The sequence below is a fragment of the Arvicola amphibius genome, chromosome 11, assembly GCF_903992535.2.
Source record: "Arvicola amphibius chromosome 11, mArvAmp1.2, whole genome shotgun sequence".
Taxonomy (NCBI): domain Eukaryota; kingdom Metazoa; phylum Chordata; class Mammalia; order Rodentia; family Cricetidae; genus Arvicola; species Arvicola amphibius.
Genome location: NC_052057.2, coordinates 92,780,333 through 92,804,064, shown reverse-complemented (window position 1 = coordinate 92,804,064; position 23,732 = coordinate 92,780,333).

Sequence of the window (23,732 nt, the reverse complement as noted above, 5' to 3'; positions counted from 1 at the left end):
TTTCATGGTATAGAGGTAGTTGATCAGCTTCCACAAATACTTTTTTTTTTTCTGGGAGATTCTCTGTAGCACATTATATTGAATTTTATCTGTAAGAGTTACCTCTAGGCTGCAGGCATGATATTGGGAGTGAGTGCACATAAGTAGATATTTATTAGAATTGCACAAACTTTATGATAACTCTCCCTTAACCCTTTAGAAGTTTTTTGCATCTATTTGATTGAAAAAAATATATATGGTAGAAGATTAAAGTATTTAATAACTAAATTAGGGGGATTCTACACGCAAGAAGGAGCTTTGGCAGGCCTAAGGCCACAAAGCCTCAAAGGTTTGCTTGTAATTCGTCACCTAGCAGAGTTTCTCTGAGTAAAGATCTACCGTTTCATTTTATGTGCTTTCATGATGTCTGGTTTCGGGTAACTGTATATATTTTTTCATGTTACAGTGGAATTAATTCGTCCAATTATTAAACTATAAAATCTGGAAAAATGAATACTAAACATCTATGTGTTCATCCTGCAGTCGTTATGGTGTCTAACTCAACTTTAATACTAGAAACTGGACAGACAGCAGATTGAGCAATAACCTATATGAGCAATAACCTAAAATCCAGGCACAGTTTTATAGCTATTTCACTAATGTATAATAAAGACTATCAGCTTCCTTTTTAACAATAGTTCCTTGTAGATAGGGTTTAAAAGTAAGGAAGAATCCTTGCTATCCCTTATTTCGCTTTTTCAGCTAATTCGTTTTTTGATCCAGGGAAAGTGATCGAACCCTGAGTGTCCCAGAAGCTTCCTGGCTAGAGGTAGGCTTTAACTCTGGATTTGGGGTACCACAAACTCATAGACACACAACTTTCCACTGAGTCAGTGTCTCCAAATTCCTGTCTCAGGAGTGAATATCACAGACGAAGAGAAGAGGATTTTAAAAAGTATTGTTGTGTGTTACTGGTGGAAGTCTAAGGGAAAAAGTGTCCTGTACAGCAGAGCCAGGACACCCAAAAGTGAAGCTCAATTAATAAAATCTCAGAAGAGAAATTTGGGTCCAACCTGAATTTCAGAAAAGCAAAACAGCCAGTATCTGTTTCCCTCTACCTCAATCCAAAATGGCGATCCTGCCTCCAAAAATCTCAGAATGAGATGGAGCCTGATAGTTGTCTCCTCTTATTTTATAATCCTCTCTAGGGCTGGTTTTAAAGGCGTTGACCACTGGGATTAAAGGCATGTACCTCTCTGTTTTTATAGCAACTAGTGTGGCTACTGGGATTAAAGGTGTGTGTTACCACTGCTTGGGCTGTGAGGCTGACCAGTGGGGTGCTTTTACTCTCTGATCTTCAGGCAAGTTTTGTTTATTAAAATACAAATTAAATGCCACTCCACAAAGGAATCCTATAATGTTGCTGTTAGATGAAAATTTTAGAGAAAGCTATGTAAGGCATAGGGAGTAAGGCATAGTGGTCATTTAGTCCACCAAGAAGATTTTCAAGGTGCCACTCAGTTGCAATCAAATCCTCGTTTGAATCTTCTTTGCAGTGATGTTCTTCCAGATGGTGCAAAAAGAAGAAAGGTAAGGAGGCAATGCAGGAAGCAGGGCCCCTGTCCGGTATTCTTGATCTCTGGCCATGACAAAATCAAACACATTTTTTGGCCAATGACAAATTCTTTTAATGACTTCCCCTAAACTGTCTAATTTATCCCTTATTCTCATCAGTCCTCCAGCTCCCTGAAGAGGTAACCACAAAGAAGAAGAAGGATAGACTATGATCTACATGACTTTTTTTGGTTTATCCCAACAGTGGGTCTATGTAAGGGCCTTTAAAAGTGCATTGGTGATTCAACTTGAGTAAAATACAAGTGTAATGAAAAAAATGTCTTTTATTGACATCTGCATAGAAACATGAGAGAAAAGGAGGAAAGGCAAGGTAACAGTTAGGGAGTGCTGGAATTGGAACCCTTTGAACAGAGGAAATGATTACATCTTGTTAGGAGGAGACATGAGTTCATACAAAAGCTCAGCATTATGCAAGCTAGGTAGAGGACCAGGAGAAAAAAGAACAAAGAATCAAAGCCCATTAGAATCCATTGATATGCCAATTGGAACATATATTTATGTCTGGTTGGTTAGCCTTCCTTTCCCCCACCACTCTCTCATTGTGCCTTTCAAGCTTGACTTGAGTGATGAACCAAAGATTCAATTTTAGGTATTATGATTGATATGAAGTCTCTAGAATCACAGTGCAAGGTCTCTCCAAGGTGAGTCTGAAAGAGGAATAAAAAATTATTCTCTAGGTTAGAAAAATGGTGGGTTAGAAAAAAGTATACCTTGGCTGCAGGTCCATGTGGCCACTGATGTATTGAAATTAAGCAAAATCAAGAAGATCACTATTGAGAAATTGCTTGTTAATATAATATCTCCCATGGAGGTAATATATGGAAAGTGCAATTCTTTGCACTGTTATAAAAAAAAAAAATCCAATCAGCACATGTGATCTGAAGCAGTACCAGGGCCCTCTACTTGGCTGGTGAACTTAACACTCAACTATGTAAAGCTATTTTTGTTTTCTTTCCTTCTTCCAAATTCGAAAACAAGCCTGTCAATCTCTAAGAGGATAGCAGTGAAGAGCTAAAAAGAGAATTCCAGTGCCCAGAGAAAAAGTATGGAGTTTAATGTATTTCTACAAAGACCCACTATATAGACATTGGTTAATGGCTCATGGAAAAGAATTTACAAGAATGGAATGCTTTGAATGTACACTTATGAGAGGAGGAAGGCAAAAGGAGGACTGACTAGAAACACTTGGAGAAGTCTGGGCACTAGGACCCTGTGGAGTCAGCATTCCCAGTGTGGGTGCAAGTACTTAGGGTATTTCAGAAACACAGATACTCTCACATGGTGAAGCTGCTACTGCTGTTTTGGCTTTCCTACTGATGGTGTATCAGTCTAGGCAGCAGCACCTGGGGTTACCAGGGTAATCTATACATCTCTCAGATTCTGTTCTGGTCCCCATAAACAAGAAATGAGGTCACAGAACAGTTTTGGTCTCCAGACCTACAAAATAAGCCATGATTAGGAAAGGAATGAAGATTAAAGATAGATTGCATCAGACAGATTTGATCTTTGATGACCAGATCTCTGGTGTAAATTTGCCCATCATTTTTAATGGTAGAGGAAAGCAGGATGAGTGATTGTTGCCTGATGGCAGGAAACGTTAATGGTGTGGGCATCAGGTAACTTTTTCTTTCACCTAGGCGATATATTCCTCTCTGTATGCTGTGGATATCATTGGTTAATAAAGGAACTGCTTTGGGCCTATAGTAGAGCTATAGGGAAACAGAGCTAGGCAGAGAAAACTACATGGAATGCTGGGAAAAGGAGTCAGAGTCAGAAAGAAGCCATGGAACTGCTGCTGGAGACAGACACACTGAAACTTTGCTGGTAGGCCACGACTTGGTGGTAATGCATAGATATTGGAGATGGGTTAAATTTAGATGTAAGAGTTAGCCAATAAGAAGCTAAAGCTAATGGGCCAAACAGTGATTTAAATAATATGGTTTCTGTGTGATTATTTTGGGGTTAAGTGACCAGGAACCAACAGGTGGCCCTCCTTGCAACACCTAAGCTAGGCTAGGCTAACTTCCTTCAAGCCTCCAAAACTGGGTCTTCATAAGGTAAAGACAACTCTAACATAAGGTCTTATGAGTGAAAGGGGAGTGGCAAAGAAGAAAAAAGAACGGGAGAGATAGGAAACTGTACAGACCATATTGTGTGCATGACCTGAGCTTAGGCAAAGGAAATAAGTCAGATCTTGGTGCAAGTGTTCATCCTCCTTCAGTTCCTGGTCATCAGAAAGTCATGGGACCTAGGAGGGCTGGATATTCCCAGCTTTACCTGGGCTTTTACTCAGGATTTGGACTGCTTAAATTTCATGGCCCAAGAAATTTTTCACTAAAGTCAGTCGCATCAGGCTCTGTCCCAGGGATTGGGTAAGAATCTTGTGGATAGCTAGAGAGAACACTGAGATAGGAGCTTCATCACAGGATCCTAGATGTGGCTTCAAGAAGTAAGGCAGGTCTCTGTATAGTAGGAGTAGGCTGAATCAGTTCTTTGGCTTCTGATTACAGGTCATGGATGGCTCAGATAAACAGTTCTGATAGTCTCGCTGAAACTGTATTAAAATTCGGGTCTACTCCTGTGGCTAGGAAAGTAGAAGTTACTTACAAACTTAGCCCAGTTTACATAGACTATGGAGCTTGATTACCATCAATTTTTAAAGGAGTCCCAGCAATAACAATACCACTAACAACAACAAAAAAAATCACAATTTCAAATCAATATGGATAGCAAACCAATCAACAGATACATATTAATGTCTTTATAAATAACTGAATCCCATCAAGGTATCCTTTTTCCAGGAAAAAAATGTATATGATATTTCACAAATGTTCCACTAAAATTTAAATCTCAAACGACAAGTACTTCTAGTAAGGATACTTTGTAAATACCATGTTTAGATTTAGGTCATAGGAAAGTAGAAGTTTTGAAAGCAAAATTATTTGAATCCTGGAAATTAAAATGACAGTTTTTTTTCTTTGAATTGAATCTTTGAAATGTAAATGAAATGCATTTGTAACATAAACAAGCAACAAAGAATTGGATTAAATGAGATAGAAAGTTTGCTAATGGCACTTGGGGATGTGACGGCTATTTTTAAAGAGGTCAGTCAGTACACACTCAAGTCTATGAGGGCACTTGAGCACTTGGAAGAAAACACCACAAGGAAATCTAGGTCCTTGGCTCTCAGTCATTATGTTCAGAGCTAAGAGAAACATGAGCTAAAATGTATTCAAGTATGCTATTGTAGATATTAATATTTAGCAGTTATGTGAAAATTCAATGACAAAATGAAAATGAATTAATTTACCAAACAACCTCATAGATGAGTGGGTCCTCAAAAGCTAAGAGCAAGTCATTTAAATTTGCTAAATGCTCTTTGTGTTAAAACTGGAATTTTAAAAGGGTGAAGGGATTTCATGAGTGCTCTACCTATCTTACTGCTTCTAAGTTTTCTGCCAAAAAAAACTCCTTTAAAAGCTTCTTACATGCCCCAGTTATTTCTATGTTGTTAGACAAGCTGCTGACATTTTAATACAGTGAAATAAACATCTCACATGGTAGAGAGTCTCAGCTATCACATGTAGGATGTCTTGACAGCAGAACTAACTACTGTCATCAGCATAGTAGGGTAGGTTCTGACGATAACATGCCCATGGTGTATTGACCATATTGCAATCTCAGGGCTTATTTTTCACCTTAGCATAGAGAGGGTTTCCTCAAGGGCTAAAGGCTCTGGCAGTTTTATATTTCTGTTCCTTACACCAGGGGAAGCAAAAAGATAGTCACTGGCTATCCAGAAAATTTGTCATCTTTTTGTGTCTCCGAAAGTCATTTGGGGCATGTATGTGGTTGTCATAGAAGTCATCCTTGTATTTAACCTCAGGAAAGTACCCTTTGGCAGGCTCTTTCAAAAATTCACAATAGTAAGAATATTTCCAAAAGCCATTCCCTAAGGTTCTTTTCCCCTTTGGCATTTGATTTAACTGCCTTAAGGTCTGGTGTTTGTTTCTCTGTTCACTCAATGAATTTTGCCAAATATTTACTATTTACGACAGAGTTATTTAAGAACTGAAGAAGAAATGGATGGCTGAGGAAAGCCCCAGTGGCTAACATTACTGGTTTTCATATGTTCATGGCACCCTCTCTTTTCAACAGGCTTCGTGTCATTTGTATTCCATTTAATAGCCTTAGAAATCTTAAGGGCTTCCCTTGTAGTAAATTTTTTTATGGGATCATAACATAAATTCTAAAATAATCTTTCTATCGTGAAAACCTAATTAATGAAGCTTAGCCTTGCACAAGTGTCTGCAGATGAGGGAGCTGATTCCTTTTTGTTTTCTCTCTTGTTTTCTTTCTTGTAGTTGTAGTGACTCGACGAACAGAAGAGAATCTGTTTCCTGGCTCGTGCAATCAAGAAGGAAAAAGAAAATAAAGAAAATAAAGCAGAGATGCAGAGAGGAAAACAGGAGAAAAACAAGACATTATTTTGAATGAGTTGTAACTCAGGCCAAGCCAATGCATCCCTGGCCCTGGGGTTTAAACTCATGTAGGTGTCTTCATTGTTGCCCTTAGCTGCTGCAACTCTACAATAGATACCCTTTTACTTAGCGTGAGATTTCTCTTACTCCAGCTGTGTCTTGCTAGTAGTTAACCTAAGGGTCTATATGTAGTTAAGATAGTGCTTTTCATGTGGAAAACTCTCTCAGGAAGCAGAATAGTAGTCTGATGAGTCGTTTTTGTGTCAGATATTGTGTGTGAGATATTCCAAGTTGGCCTCAAGCTCTCTACCCTTCCTCAGCCTTTGTGGAGCTGGGTTAGAGCTTTGTAACACCATGCCCACCTAATATTTGGATTGCTTGCGGTTTTGTTTATTTGTTTGCGTGCTTGCCTGTTTTGCAGGCCTAAGGATTGAAACTCAGTGGCTTGTCCATACGAGCCAAGACTCGTAAATTTTTCAAATCATTTTGTGTATCCTATATGAAATCAGCTGACCAGAAATTTTTCATATGGTGGTACTTGTAAACATGATTTACCCCACATTAAAAGTAAATATTACTGCTTATTTCTCGGTGGTTTCATCTTTAAACTTTGATGGGAGAAATACGACAGTTCAATTTAAAATATCTTAAAGTAACTCCTCCGAAGTCTTAAATAAAATAAACAATGTGGAGTCCTTATTGCCAGTGTGAAGACCACTCAGAAACACAGAAAGAGTTTGGTTTTAACCTCGTGCAATCATTCTTTACCCATTTTTGAGACATGGCTGTTAACCAAATCCTGTAGGCAACATTCCCTGAACAATTCAGTCCTCCAGTGATTTCAGAATAACACTCAGGCAATTCCCAGGTGTAAGCGCTGTGGCAAAAGCAATTCTCACCCAGATCCCTCTTTAGTCACACAGGGCTCTAAAACGTTTAGAGTAAACGCCAACGGTGTTTCACTTCTGCGGGTCAAATTTGGAGGGCGACACTGTACAACCTGTGGGAGGCTCATTCGGCAATATTTTCTTCTGTTCTCTTTTAATGTTCGGTAGCACTTCTAGGAGCCACCGACACAACAGACTTGCTCAGAGTTCTTTGATGGTGATTCCTGCTGTGAAAAAAAATGCAGTGACTAACTGTTTGCTGGGACAGGTAAAGCATGCGCAAAGACTTGGCTCAGCCTGGCCCCGGAAACTGATAGATAACATAAAGGAGAAAACTCATCTCAAACAGGATAACTCAGGAATGAATAACTTAGAAAGTTAATAAAGAGTAAATATCAATAGGATATTTTTTTCTAGACCTTATTTTTTTCTAGATCTTATTATTATTTTTTCTTCTCTTCTGTGATGTCTTAAAGGATGATGAAAGTGCACAGTTTAGGAATGAGTACTCAATTGTTACTTCTTTAGGTTAGTAGCCGCCATGAGTGGCTACATTTCCTTCCTCATATATGGACCTTCTTGCTCCATTTACAATAGCTAGGGAAATATAATCAGTCTAGCTGTCCATCAGCTCATGAATGGACAATGAAAATTTGGTACCTATCCACAATAGAATTCTATTCAATTGTAAGGAAAAATGAAATTGGGGGATTTATTCATTACTGGATGGGCCTAGAAGAAAATGTACAGAGCCCCCTAAAAAAAGAAAGGCACACTGTGTGTTTGTTCTGAAATGTAGATCTTTCAGAATCTTTAGATCTGGATGTTGAACTCTGAATATCCACAGAAGTCAAGGAACTAGAAAGGGGGCATTGGCGTGGGAAATGTCTTACGGGAGGAAGGATGGTAGAATGGAGATGATGTGAAAGTAGACAGGTGGAACACTGTGGAAGGGGAAGCACAAGCGGGGTGGGATGGGATAATGATTGTAGATAGGAAGTGATGGTCACTTCACCAAAATGAAGAGGAACTGAAAAACTATATGGAAGCTTACTACCAGGTAAGTGGATAAAAAAATGCCAAATAAAAAGGATAGAAGAGAGATTTCATATATTGCCTAGGTAATATCTATCCTGAAAGCCATATGTTATTTAAAAATGAAGTCAGTGACAGCTATGGGATGCCTTTTTACAAATTACTGGTCAGGGAGGTTTCAAAGGCCTCCAAACAATCTCTTGCCAATCCTTATGGCTGCCCACCAGAACTTGTTATTGTTAGTTGGAAACTATTGCTGAAGACATTCTACATCTTCCTTGTAAGACAGAGAAATCAGACAGAAACTGAGTGGAGAAGCATGTCCTTCTGGATACATTTCATAGTGCAGAAGGGTACCATATATGCTATAGGAGGGAGAATAGGCATCAACAACCTTACCCACATGGGAAGCTTATGAACATTGATACCAAGCTACCTACTCACAGGGGTCCACTGGTACTACAGTGATAATGATGTGATGGTCACCAACCAGTCTCTGAATGGGTTTGCATTTAGATATGTAGGAAGAAATTCGTGCCTCATATTATGAACACAATCAAAAGCCAGTGACTGAGGCCATGTTAGGCTGCAATAAAATACCTATTACAGTGGTATAGTATTTGTGTTTTATATAATAAAGGTAGCTTGCCTGAAGATCAGAATGCAAAACAGCCACACTAGTCAGTTATACAGACCAGGCAGTGGTGCTACATGTCTTTAATCCCAACATTAGAAAGGAAAGTAAGATGGGAGGAGGCAGGTCTCATGCTCAGTCTTCAGTCTGAGGATTCATGGAGACAGGATCTTGCCCTTTAAGTCTGAAGATTTGGTAGCAGTAAAAGGTCTCTCTAGTCATTTGGTTCTTTACTTTGCTGATGCTCACCATGAACCCCATTATCTTTCTTTGCATTTTTATTATTCATGCTATAACCTATACCTGGCTTTCTATAATTGTTTAGCAAATATTATACATATATATTTATATGATTTAAACATATACATACCACTATCACTATATTTTTAGGGTTATTTGAGCAAGTTTCTCACAGTTCAGTCTACCCTGTTTCCTCAAAAAAACTGCAGGATAATTTTTAGCTTTACCGTTTACTAATTTAAATGTATTTTAATATACACATGGCATTTTTATTGCCAGCACCAGACACCATGTTTTAATTTTTCATGTATATGAGAATTTCAGCTTTTGAAAACTATAATATTTAGATTTTTTAAATCTTTTTAATTTTTTCTCCCCTAATTAACCAGGTAGACAGAAATATGTTGCCTTTTTGTATTTACAGATGAAAATCTCAGTAAGATGAGAGACAGACAGAGCAAATAAACAAGGATTGTAACAAACTTAAATGGTAACAGTATAAAAGGGACTAAATAACCATTCTTTCTCTCCTTCTCCCTCTCCCTACCCTGTGTGTATATATGTGTGCGTGTGTGTATTTGTGTGTGTGTGTATGTGTGTATGTATATTTAATACCAAATAGCACAATTATTCTTTGATGCTTTTTTTTTTGTTTTTTTTCAAGACAGGGTTTCCCTGTAGTTTCTAGAGCCTGTCCTGGAACTAGCTCTGATAGACCAGGCTGGCCTCGAACTCAGAGATCTGCCTGTCTCTGCCTCCCAAGTGCTGGGATTAAAGGCGTGCGCCACCACCGCCTGGCTCTTTGATGCTTTTTATCAACTACACCAATCAACTATTAATTATAGCACAGGGTCAGTAAATGGTAACAGCCTGCCTGCAATTGCAAAGACATGTAGATACCGGAGACTCTGAATGTTGTATCAGGTCTTGTGTCCCTGGAATCTGAGTCTCCCACTCTCTCACCACACCTCAATCATGAGGACATACCTTGCTCTTCTACTGATATTCCAGGTTTGGGCAAGGGTTATGAATGAATAAATCTTTCCCTGTCCATGAAGATTTTGCTAGTCTAGAGAACTTTATTATTTTATTACTTCTGGCTATTAGATTACTTATTAGCTTGACCTTTATATGTCTCCATTTCCAGGACAATACAGTATGATGAAGTTTTCAGAGTTGAAGAATAGAAAACAGACAAGTAATTTAAAAAGTATTTTTCTCTGTGTGTTCAAATATATTAAGTAATCAAGGCATTATAATTTTAACATTCAAAATAAAATGCAACATTGAGTCTAAATGATGAAGATGTTTTTTTAAAACAAATTTTGATTGCACTTCTTTGTTAATACTCTACGAATAAAATTATCTCAAGTATTAAAAGTGATGGAAAGGTTTATTGATTATATAAAAAGGAGTGTTGCCTTTATGCACCTCAGAGTATTTATAATAATGATGTTTCACAGCCTAACTAAAAACTGTAAGAGATGTGCTGTAAAGTTAATAGATCATGATAGTATTTTATTTTTATCATTGACTGTTTTACTAGGTCATTTACACTCTTATTAAAGATTTTTCACAAGCCTAATTTAATAGCTAGATATTCAAATTAGTAATCGTTTCATTAATTTTTCCTGTTTTATTTAAATTTGTCTCTTTTTCTTCTTAATCTTTAGTTGGAATTGTTATTAATGTGAGTGAAAGAACCTACAGGGAAGTGGACATTAAAAATGGTTTCTTTTTAATTGTTAGACCTAAGAATTATCTTTCCTAGTTTTAACTTTTTGAAAGTAGAAGTAGGTCGGAAATACCGTGAATGCCTGAGCTCTCAAAAATGTATGTGCTTGTAATTGGTTTACTTGTTTGAAATAAATAGAGCTAAACTGTAAAAGGGATTAAAAGTAATTAATTTGTAAATAGGCTGGCATGAATTTGTGACAGAACAAAATTCTATCAGTCATTTTTTTTAGCATGGAACACTAGAGTCAATTGTGGGAATTAAGTGTAACTGAGAACATTGCATATTAATTTTTTTCCCTGAGGAAACATCCCATTCTTCCTTCCTTTCACACAGAAAGATAATTTCTAATTGACTACTGACATGAATGATGGCATGGGCTGGCTCATATATGGTTTCATTCACTCATCCATCACATGTTAGTAAAAGAGTTCCTATTTGACAGAAATCTATGAGGTAATAGGGCAAAGAATGCAGAGCCCAGCAAATAGAAAACAAAAGAAGCAAATCCGGATTGCTGTCTTGAAAGGTGTATGATAACCTCTGGCACGAAACTGTAATGGTAAGCACATCTTTAGAGAAGCAGACATGGCACCTCACAGAATGTAGAACAAGTTTGTTCCTTCAGCAAGAACGTCATGAGCAACCCATGAAGGCCTCTTTTTAAGACTGCAAACCCTGCTGTGGTGGGACGGTCCTCATTGTAGCCTCCTTACCTTTACTTGAGGTAAAATTTTTACATGTAATAATAAAAGCTGTGACCTTTACCTATCCATCAATCTATCTATCATCTATTTACCTACCTCTCTAGTGAATTATGTACACCCATTCTGAAACAAATCCAAAACCCTTTTAAAAATCCCTTTGCTATTATCTCATATGATGATGTCATAGGAACTGACGGAAGTCTCTTTGCATTCCAAAGATTTCTTTAGTTTTATTGACTTTCTCAAACAGCGAATAGGTAAAATCTGACAGTCTCATTTCTAACATCTTGTTCAATATGTTGTTCTGTTTTCAGGAAAGTATATATTCAGTGTCTTAAAATGCCCCCATCCTCCTCTCATTCTCCAGTCTAAGGAACTTTGGCATACTATAAATTTATTTCCTTCCACTAATGCCTACATTTTTTTTTTACCTTAACCAGTATTTTTCTTTTCTTTTCAATACTTCTCCAATTCTAATATTAACTTCTCACACAGATTATTCCTAACCATGCAGGATAAAGCAATATGCCCTTTGGTTTTCAGTGATATTTTGCTATTTGACTTGCATGTTAGTGATAAGTGCCTGACATTCCGCTCTTTTTATCCTACATCTATCTATCGTCAGTAGACAGCTAATAAAACAACATGTTTTGCTGTTTTGCGGATTTGAGAATGGATTATTTATATTCATTTGTTATTTTATTTCAATAACTTATGATGATATCTAATGTTAAAAGGGCTTGAAATGTTATGAAAAACTTCCTACCCCCTTAGTTTCTGACAGAAAGACCAAATAAAAAGGAAAGGAAAAAAGAAGAAATGCTGAAGGTTTGCTGCCTACTCTGAAAGAATTATTATTCCTGTATTTTGCTATCTTAAATGTATACATGCTTGCATATTGGCTGGCACAGGTACTTTACTGACCAAAGACAACTGCAGTTGGCTTCTCACATAGATTTAAAGTATCTTCCAAGTTGCTATCTTGAAAAGATATGTTTATGTTACTAATTAATTCATAGTCGGTTTTCTTTTACTTCTGGAACTTTTATAACAGTAAATTTAGCAAGTATAAGGGAATGTATTTCCATGCTAATAAATTCACCCAATGTAGATAATGCACTGATTTTTAGTAAACATATTGGGTTGTATAACTTCATAGCAATTTTTAGAAGATCACTTTTTTTTGTATGTTTCCTTGTGCCCAACAGAAGGTTTACAAAATGTTTCCACCTTCATTCCCAGGCATTCACCAATTTATGTCTTGTGTATTTGGTATTAGTTCTATAAATTCACTGTACAATTTTCAATTCTACAGCATTTTGCTATTCATCCAAGAAGCAGCATGAATCCATATTCCATTTCTTTATAATAATGCTGAATAATAACTCATTATACAAGTGTGAAACATCATTTTTCTTTTTTCCAGTTGCTAGACGGTTTATTTGTTGCACAGGGAGGAATGACACCTTCACATTTTCATGTCATTGCTGTTCTTGAAATGGTATCGTATTTCTTGAGTTCACATACAATAGTGTACTTCCTGAATCATGTGGTTTCCCTAACACAATTACAGATCAGGAGTGAAAGTCAATTACCACAGTATAACAAAGTGAGGGGCTTTGTTCTCTTAATCTTTGCCTAGAATTGTTACTGACTGTATAGACGTGATTGATGCAATAAGTTTTAATTGTTACCATATTCTCCTAGTTAAAAAGTATTAAGTAAAATATTTTTGAATATTTTTAATTATTCATTTCCTGTTTAGGTGATATGTCTGTTATTTAAAACATTTTTTCTTATTTTATGCATGTATGCATGTATATATTTATCCATATATATACAGATTTGTGTGAATGGGGATACATGTATGCATGTCATTAAACAGATATGGAGATAAGAGGATCCCTTGTAGAGCTGGATCTCTTCTTTCACCATGTGTTTTCTGAGGATGGAACTCAGGGTGTCTAAGCAGCAAGCGACTAATCAATAAATTCTGATGGAGATGTTCCACATATGCATTCTTCAAAGGTATTCTCAAACTTTTCTCCATATCTGATTCCATCTGATCATGTGCAAGTAGTGGAGTAATAAGCAGTTACAAAAGAATAAGGGGAAGGGCACCCCTGCTCAGTGGTGATAGCTAGACCTACCCAGATCTTCCTGGAGTCAGAGGGTGGATGCGGGTGTTTACAGCTATCCCTCTCACACAGCTTGTTGTTGGCAGTCATTAGAAGGTAACATAATGCCAGCACTTTAGAGGCTGCTAGTGAATCTGACTCTGGCATGCAGAGAAACTTCCAGGGCATGAGGTTACAATTCCTAGTGACATTAGATCGCCACCACTCATCAGAAACTAGAAGATAAATTAGAAAAACCTTCAAAAATGAAAACAGGATGGTAAAGCATGATTTGTAGCACAATTAATAAAATCTCAGGTACAGATATTGGGTTTCAACCTGAAGATCAGAAAAGCAAAACAGCCGGTCACCTGCTTTTACCTCTACCTCGGTCAGAAAATGATGATCCTGCCTCCAGGACTCCTTAGAATGACACTTTTTTGAGAGCTGCCTCCTGCCATCTTACATTTTTCTTTAAGCTGGGATTAAAGATGTGTACCACTAGGATTAAAGGCATGCATTGCCCAGTTTCTATGGCAAATAAGTGTTGCTATTGTGATTAAAGGTGCATGTCATTGTGGTTACTGGGATTAAAGGTATGTGTCATTGCTTCCTGGTCTGTACGGCTGAACAGTGGGACTGTTTTATTCTCTGATCTACAGGCAAGCTTTATTTATTAAAATGCAAATGAAATGCCCCTACATTTCCCCTTTATGTCTAAAATAAAAAAGGCTTTAACAAATATAAGAAAAACTATATACAATAAGTATATTTAATATATACAGGTAATAAATTCATCAAGGTATAGGCCATATGCATTTGACAAACTCAGAGAAAATGCCCCATGTCTATCTGTCTTGGTGAGTCCAAAGTCTTGTACTTAATTTACTTTCTATAGTAACTTGTTTTCTGTGCCAGGTAAACAAAGAAAATATACCTATAATTATATATATATATATATAATTATATATATATAATATATAGTATTATATATTATACTATTCAACTCCCTCAGAGACACATAAGGAAATAATATCAACTAAATAGGCAGGAAGTGCAAGCAAGTAACTTCCAAAAAACATGAGTAATGACAGAAACAGCTGGCTGCCTGGACTGTCACTCAAAGTTTCTCTGTTATGTTGGGGCGTCCATCTTTGCCACAGGTCTAGCATAACCAACAGACTTTTCTGTGATGCAGGATATTCTGAAGGACTGTCTCTCCCTTGTCTTGACAATGTTTGGCAATCACTTGCTTTTTTTGTCCTGCTTGTCTAATTAGGACTGCTTACTGTCAGCTGTCGTGGTAGGAACATTTTCTTGCCCAGTGACATATTTTTGCCACAAAGAAAGTAAACTCCTTGTGGAGTTTCTTTGATGCCCATTATCTTCTCTGAAATATATTGGTGCTGTCTGGAGCAGAGATGTCTCATTTTCATAAACAAGAGCCTATGTTATTAAAACATCTTAAATGCCATTTTTGTAGATCTCTGAAGTGTTTAAAGATGACCTGTCTATCTAAAATATATTTTCATTTGACCTTGAAAACATACCTATCATGACTACAAGTTCAAAATATGATATTGAGAAGGGAAACCTAGTTCAACATGACCCATTTAGACAGGAAAAAAAGACAGTAGGACAAAATAGAACATGGGACCAGATGAAGATAGAAAATGGAGGGGGTGGAGATGAAGATAGAAAATGGAGGGGGTGGATTTTTCTGCATCATTAATGAAAATATTTTTCTCTCAGGTGATTCAGTTTTACACCCCTAATGGAGTGGTAGTTTTAGATAGAAAAACACATAAGACCTGAGGGAGAAAGAGACAGAAGGATTTATGCAGTTAGGACATGGAAAGCCACAAGCAGTAATAGAAACCAGGGTATAAAACTTGTGAACATAGCTGAAAGGAGACTTGTTTTTTTTTAAAAAAATAATTATATTTAAATCCTAAAAATACATTACATCTCTTAGTACAATAAAGATTTTTGATACCTATGTTTCTTTGAGAATAAAGATTATTTTTTCTAGGGCTTCTATACTTATTTCTTGTTTCTAAACAACCCCCATTGCTGTCTTCTTCAATGACCGTGTTCAGTGACAGGCCTGTTAAATATTTATATTTCAATTTAAACTAGCAAAACATTTCCCCATAATGCTATGGTTTTTCAGGGCCTCTGATATCTCTCATCTGTCACATGAACATCCACACACAAGAAGTGACGACTTTGCTATAGGAGATAAAAGATGGGATATTCTTTTTGTCTCTATTTGCAACTATCTTAATATTTTGTATAACAATATTCTCCCCTTTCCAGAAGTCATGTATTTGGGAATATGCAAGATGCTAGTCCTAGAAACTTCATGGCAAGCTTTATCCACAGGCTTTGGAATTCCTCATCTACAAGCATGATCTGAAATTAAGTATCAGTTTGAAGGTGGAATTAATTCAAATTTCCTAAATGTTTCCTTCATACTGCTGTACTGAACAAATCTCAAATTTCATATTTCTTTTTTTTTTTTTTTTTGGTTTTTCGAGACAGGGTTTCTCTGTAGCTTTAGAGCCTGTCCTGGAACTAGCTCTTGTAGACCAGGCTGGTCTCGAACTCACAGAGATTCGCCTGCCTCTGCCTCCCGAGTGCTGGGATTAAAGGCGTGTGCCACCGCCGCCTGGCTTTCATATTTCTTAATAATTATTGCGAAGAGTAACTTTATTTGCTCACATGGTTGGCATATAAGTGACACCATTCACTCATTCTAATTTTGTTTTATCAAGTATTTACCAAGGAATATACCATGATTACATATTATTCTAATTTTACATGCCACTCCCTGTTAAGGTGCAATGTACACCCTGAGATTTTCCACTGTAAAGTCAACATGAATATTTACAAAGTTTGAGGAGGTAAATATTTTTTTCCACTTGTTTTAGTCAGAAGAAATAAAAGTTACATTCATAATTGCATGTCATTTGGAGGATAGGATTTAGATTATTTATGGATTGAGTAACTGTCTAAAACATATCCTATGAATATTTTATAGATCTAAACATATATTTGCTCAGTAAATTTTGTTTATATGTTTTTAATATAATGTTATTTGCTATAGTAAAGCTAATGACCCATATATTTATTTACATAGATTACTCTGGTTATATTTCCTTTACTACATTGGGCACCATTTGTTGTTGGTGTTCTGTCCTGCCTGGTTCCCACAATCATTAAGTCCCAAAGAAATCACACAGGTCTACATTAACTATAACCTGATTGGCCTATTATCTCAGGCTTCTTATTAACTCTTATAACTTATATTGCCCCATTATTCTAGTATATGTTAGCCACATAGCTCGGTACCTTTCTCAGTGAGGCAGTCACATCTTGCTTCTTCTGTGCCGGGGCTGGGACTGCAGAGGAATGGGCTTCCTTCTTCGTAGAATTCTCCTGTTCTCATTGACCCACCTCTACTTCCTGTCTTGTTTTCCTGCCTATACTTCCTACCTGGATACTGGCCAATCAGCATATATTTAAAATATAATTGACTGAATACATACCATGGTCCCGTGCCACTTCCCCCTCTTTCTATTGAGTTTTACAGTGTAATATCTTAGGATTTCTTTTACTGAAGAGAATAGAGGAAACAGTGTATGAGGTTCTTTCCATGAAACATATTCTTTTAATATACAGGTGTTTGAGAAGAAAGAGAACTATGCCATCTGTATTCTTCTATCCTAATAGAGAAAGTGCAGAGGGGAATTCACGTGAAATTATTTGAATCACTGGTACTATCAAGAGCGTCTTAAGAGATGTTGAGGATAGACCACTGTGGAATGAATTCCATTTCTGGGAAGTTCATATATATGCCTCTGTATATTTTTATTTTTCATAATATTCCTACACTTATCTGAAAGAAGTTTCTTTGACCCATTGATCAACTGTATTGACCTCTGTGCTCTTATTTTATGGAGGATACAGCTAATATCACACTTAGTACAGCTTGCCTGATGGTGATTTGTCTTAGTATTGTACACAACAATACCCTTTCTTACATAAAATGTTTTTTAAATTATATTTAATATTTTTATTTTGGGCCTGTTTTACTAGAGTCAAAATGACCTCTTCCTTGGCCACACTTTCTGTGGTTTGCTCAGTTTCTTCTTTGTCAAATTCCCAGTCATCACTTCAAATACTTAGTACTGCAGTCCTAGACAAAACATTTAAGCATCCCCTCTAAGACTCAGACACCATTACAGAAAGGAGGACAGAAGTAATTTAAGACCTGGAAGACGGGAGAACTGTGTAATGCCATATTTTGGTAAGTCTTGGCTTGGCCATTGCAATAAAGATCTCATAGTAGCTATGAATGCCAAGGCAAGCTTAGGGGGAGGAGGGACTCAAAATAGCTGTTTTTACTACTGAATTATTTGTTTCTGATAGATTTTGGATGAGGGGTAGTCATTGTCTTCTACAGTGTTCAAATGGGTGACCTCACTAGGCTCCAATGGATAGTTTAAATCTAGTGCTCAGCAGACAAGCCTAGTAAAATTTTGTGGTTGAAAATTCATACCAAAATCATAAATCTTGAAAAGGGACTATTGAGAATTGAGGCTAAAGTTATTGGCAAAGATGTCATGGAGATAGTAGAAGATGTGGAGGAGATAATGTCCAGAATATGTTATTTAAGTGGATGAAATTGTCAGCATGCAAAACTGATAAAACAGTTATATCATCAAATACTTATATGAAGTCTAGTTAGGGTTTAAATTGCACAAATAATTTTTATTACAAAATAGTTTTGAATACTGAGATAATAGGTGAGGTGAGGTGGTGGGTGAAACGTGCTGTCTTATAACAGACATTGCTGTTAGGACTGTGTAAGATTTTCTTCTTCTCAAACTATGTTCTACAGCAGTGAAAACTTGCTGCCATGTTTGATATACCGAAAAGCCACCGACAACTAGAAAAATGACAGTCTCCAGTTTCAGAAAATAGATACAATACTTTAAGATGATGATCATCTCTGTATTTGACCTGAACACAATATCTAGATCATCTAGCAATAAGATGACCTTAGTCAGATCATATCCCAAGTATATGGTGAACTTCATTAATAGGCATATCATTGACTTTGACAATGATAGTCATTGATATTCTAATGACTATCTTATTTTTGGGAAGTACACAGCCCCTTCACAGATGTGACTATATACTTCACCAGAGGAATAACAGTTACCTAGAATTATGATGATTTGAGAATCAAAATATCCTTTGGTTTTCAGCAGCAATTCAAACTTCTTAAGTCTACCATACACTTCAAGTTTCTTTTAAAATTGTTTCTGGAGCTGTCTTGAAATAATGATTGGTTTCCATTCTGAAGTTTATTCCACCACATCACTGTAGTTCATGAACAAAGGTCACTTCTTTCCTTCAAATAGCAACATAGCTATCCCCTTCCTTGAACTGGGCAAATTTCATCTGAGTTTCCAGTCTCTTTTTTTTTTTTTTTTTTTTTTAAAGATGAAAATATATAATTTTTTTTTCTTTTTTTTTTTTCCTCATGGTTTATTTTTTTTTTATATTTAAAAATTTCCATCTCCTTCCCTCCTCCTCCCCCCTCCCTCCCCTCCTTCTCCCCCTTCTCTCCCCTCCTTGAGAAAAAATATTTATTCTGGAAAACTTTTATCTAGATTCAAACTCACAAACATCTAGATAATAGCTCCCAATAGTCCCAAGGCTCTACCTTGGGTAGCCTCACAATTATTTGGGTCAGTGGTATGACTGTACTAGGGAGTGAGGAACATGCTGTAAGTTAAGTTCTTCAGATTTTGCTTGGCAAATATCTATCATACTTTAGACCATTTTATTGCTCCTACAAATTGGTTGAAATTGGCCTACGGTCATCTTATGCTTACATAGGGTTAGAAAGAGGATCACATATAATTTGCCAAGAAGAGATATGGATGCTTCTTCTAAAAGTGTGTTTGAAAGGCTAATTTTATATAACTAAGACAAGCTGATCATGCTTGAATATGAATGATAATTTTATGAAATAGACTTTAAAAATTAAAAATATAGAATAGCCTTTGACACACAGTTAATTTTCTTTAGCTAATATTTATTATTCCTTAATTAATCTTTTGTCTCAGTATAGGTCATTTAGATCTTGAACAATAAAACTGTTCAACTGTATGATAATAAAAGTGAAGATATAAAATAAAAGATAATTCTCATACAAATGTAGTTAATTTCATTGGATCATCGAAAGAGGCTTAAGTCATATTTTAAGGTTACCTGTATTATACAATCATTATGAAGGATCTTCAAACTACTAGACATATGAATGTATCATGTCTTTTATGTAATTCATAGGAAACAGAAATTGACAGAATGATCAGAAACTTCGCAAATTCAAGTTCATTGTGATCTCTATTTTATCTTGTAGAAAACAGTATTAAAGTGATGTGCCGGTGCTGAATACATCAGTCTAAGAAACATCTTTCCTGAGATAACACTGAGGAAACTGTTCCTACATAGGGTAGTTTTGTGCCACTGAAGTAAAATGAAGTATTCTCAGAACCAAATAGAAAAAAATATGCTCAGGTTTGAGACAATTGCTAAATTCCATCTACAAACCCTTGAAAATTCCACCAACTGGCTGAGGGAAGGAGTGAATTACGGACTAGGCTAGCAAAAAAGTGCCCATCATTGAGGCTAATTTCGAGCCAGGGCACATAGAAATCTTAATTGTTTTGAGAACTAAATTCTTGAACAACAGCGTTGCTCAACCTTTCTAATGCTGAACCCGTTTAATACAATTCTTCAAGCTGTGGTGACATCAACCATAAAATTGTTTTATTGCTTCTTTATAACTATAATTTTGCTGCTGTTATGAATTTTAAGGTAAATATCTGATAAGCAGGAATCTGATATGCAAACCCTCTGACAGGATCAGTCAGCTAAAAAGGAGTTGCGACTAAGAGGTCAATTTCAGTTTTCGCATTCAAGTCTTTGATCCAGGGTACTATTCCTATAGGTTTAAGTAATTGTTAGCAAAGAAACATAAGCCCTTTTGATAGGACACTGAATATACAAATAGTGAGAGTGTTCACATGAACTAAAGACACTAGATACACAGACTAGTGAGAGCATTAGAATGAATGATTTTATAATGAGTTTTAAAGTTCTAATTTTTCATGTTATGTTTACATTTTTAAAGATGTGGGATAATTAATATATTTGCTAACAGAAATTCTTTAACCATGAAAAATGGAATTTCATTTTAATTTTTATGATATTCATCATTAAAAATATTGATTTCTTTCATATACAATTACTTCTCACATTATCCTACTTGGTAAATCTTTTCTAACTTCAAGTAACCTCACTAATTTTGCTTAGCAGTGAGATTGTATTTTAATATAATGCCAATGTGCTCTTTCCTATAAATTAAACATGTATTCAGGAAAGATGTTGATAACCTCTGTGCAAATATCACAATTGAAATAATAGGGTTAGTACCCACAGCCAAATATGTATAGAAATAACCAAGCAGGGAAAATAATCTTATAAAGTGTAAGTTATTCCTGATATATTATTCAACTATATACAAATGATTAGATATCCAACAGCTTATGTAATCTATGGGGAAAATTTTTATTGACGTTTAAGTCACTGCAAATGGTGGCACTCCTGTAGGGTTTTTTTCATATGGCTTTGCTGATTTTTCAATTGGAAAGTTAAAGAAGGATGCATACTAGGAAGTTTAATTACAAATATTTTGATGGAATTACTTAGTTCCATTAATATAGTTTCATTAATGTAGGGAGGAATGTCATGTCTATACCTCAAACTATGTGACAATTAACTATAGGTTAAATACTTTTATCATTAATATTTCAAAGATTTTTGACCATGCTACAAATATTCTATCTTACCATGGTGGACAAATGATAAAGAGTACATTGACTTAAAAATAATAAAGTGCTTAGAGACTTAAAAAATAAAGAATAAATTGACAGCTAAATGGATTAACGATGCTAGAGGCAAACTTTGAGAAGTGATTTCAGGCTTTGAGAATGGATGAAACTGCACCAGCAGGACCACGGAATATTGTGTGAAAAAGAAGTAGAGTTTTTAATATTAGCAGGAACAAAATTGGAGATAAAAGCACAGTGGAGAAAATGAGCACACGAGAAAGAATGAAGAGAGCTTTGGGCTCATTCTCCCAGGTAAAAAAAAGCTTGTGTTTCTAGAGAATATAGAGCTGAAAATAGACGGGTTAGCAGAGAGGAGTCCACATGCAAAAGTGTCTAAATATCCACCCCAGGGGCCTAAATTAGATGAACTGTTATGGACTCTTGTCAAAATAATGTTTTTAAGAAGATTTAGGTTTTTGAATAAATAGAAGACTGGAAAAATTAACAACAGAATGTCTTTTATCAGTTAACTCACATGTTATACCACATTTCCATAAACTTCTTATTTAAATTCATTAGACTGCAGGTTTTATTTCAGTTAATTTTATTTGTGCACGCATGCACTGCACACGTGTATGTATGCATATATATATATACATACATATATGATCTCTATGTACTCTCTATTCTGGAAACAGAATGAATGATGAAATATTTAATAGTAATTGTCTAAGATCATAAAAATAGCTTACAGATGATGTTTAGTTTACAATAGACAAAATAGTAAAATTGGTACTGAATAATGAAGCAAAAAAATAAGTGGGAGTTTGGAAAGATTGAATTTAGCCAATACCAAAAAGGAAGTACAACAAAGCTTACTGACATATTGAGAATGATGGCAAAGTAGCATCTAACACTAAGTTTTTCTGCCCAGGAGATTGAGGTCATGATGCTATTGACAAAAACGTAGATTTTTTTTTCAGTATGAATTCTGACTATTTAGATCAGTTTATTGGAATGCCATTTATTGAAATGTCACTTGCTTTTATTCATTTATTATCAAGCAAGTGTCGTGCCCCCCAACTATTATTTCTTTATTTCACATAAGGTAATGCCATTTGACCACCTGCTATATATTGAGGCTATAGATACTATGTGATGCTGAGTATATAGAAAATCACAAAATGATCTCTGAAACAAAATTTCACAATATTGGGTAAATGTAGATATAAATGTAATGTGTTATCTTCACATCTGTTATAATAACAGACTTTGGACAGTTGAGTCTGCCTGATGATATCAGAATAGAAGCATGGTTTGCAAACAGTGCTTTATGCATTTGTCATTTGAAAATGCACTGCCTTGGCTAAATTATTAAACACACATAGTGTTCACCTACCTCAAGATTATAAAACATGGCTTTTCTATAGTAGCATTGAATACAGAATTGTCAGAGCCCCGGGATGTGGCTGTTAAAACCACAGGTGATTGTAAAATATAACAGTGGTATTATGGAGGTACGCCACACTGTTTGTAGGCAAGCAGAATAAACTAAGTGGGTTGCAATACCAAGATGCTGTGTAATGACATCTGGGAACGAAGTGAATTGTCCCCTTCAAGAGAAAGCAGTAAGACTTTATTAGAGCTCCACAGTTCATGTGCCGCTGCTACTAACTCATACACTCAGGACACTGAACGTTACCTGAAGTGGTTCCTGGGACCTTTACACACAATTTAAAACATTTCCATCTTCACATCACCCTGTGTACATGTACATGTACATGTACATGAAAAGCCTGTTTCCTATTGGTCCTGTTAATGTCTACTTGTGTACTTAGCTCTAGGGAAATTATGTGCAAGAGTGAAGAGTCTTACGTCAATATGGAAATTAGAGACAAAGAATGAATTGCACTTCAATTAAAGAAAAATAAGTCAAATGAAAAAGAGTTTTATAGTATTACTGTGAAAGGGTTAATTTTACTGGTAGAAAAATGTTATCATAATGTTAGATTATTATTTCCTTTAATTGATATCCCAAATATAAATGCTTTTAAATGTATGTTGGCTTTACCATCTTACTTTTTAGAAATTCTAGTAAAACCTTATAATAAACAATAAATATTGATAGCTGCTAATAAACTCTCCATTTAAGAATAGAGTCCATTCTTTCTACATATATTATGTCACAATTTGAAAGAACTCTTACTTTCAATTTTTGCTTATCCATTTAAGAAAGGCTTTATAGGTCTGTGGGAACTGTTCTGGTTATCACTGAAGCAGCTATTCTCAGAACTGTCTAGGTATCTTCAATTTCTTATCTCTTAGTCAACACACAAAGTTAGCTCAAATAAATCAGAAGAATAATGAAC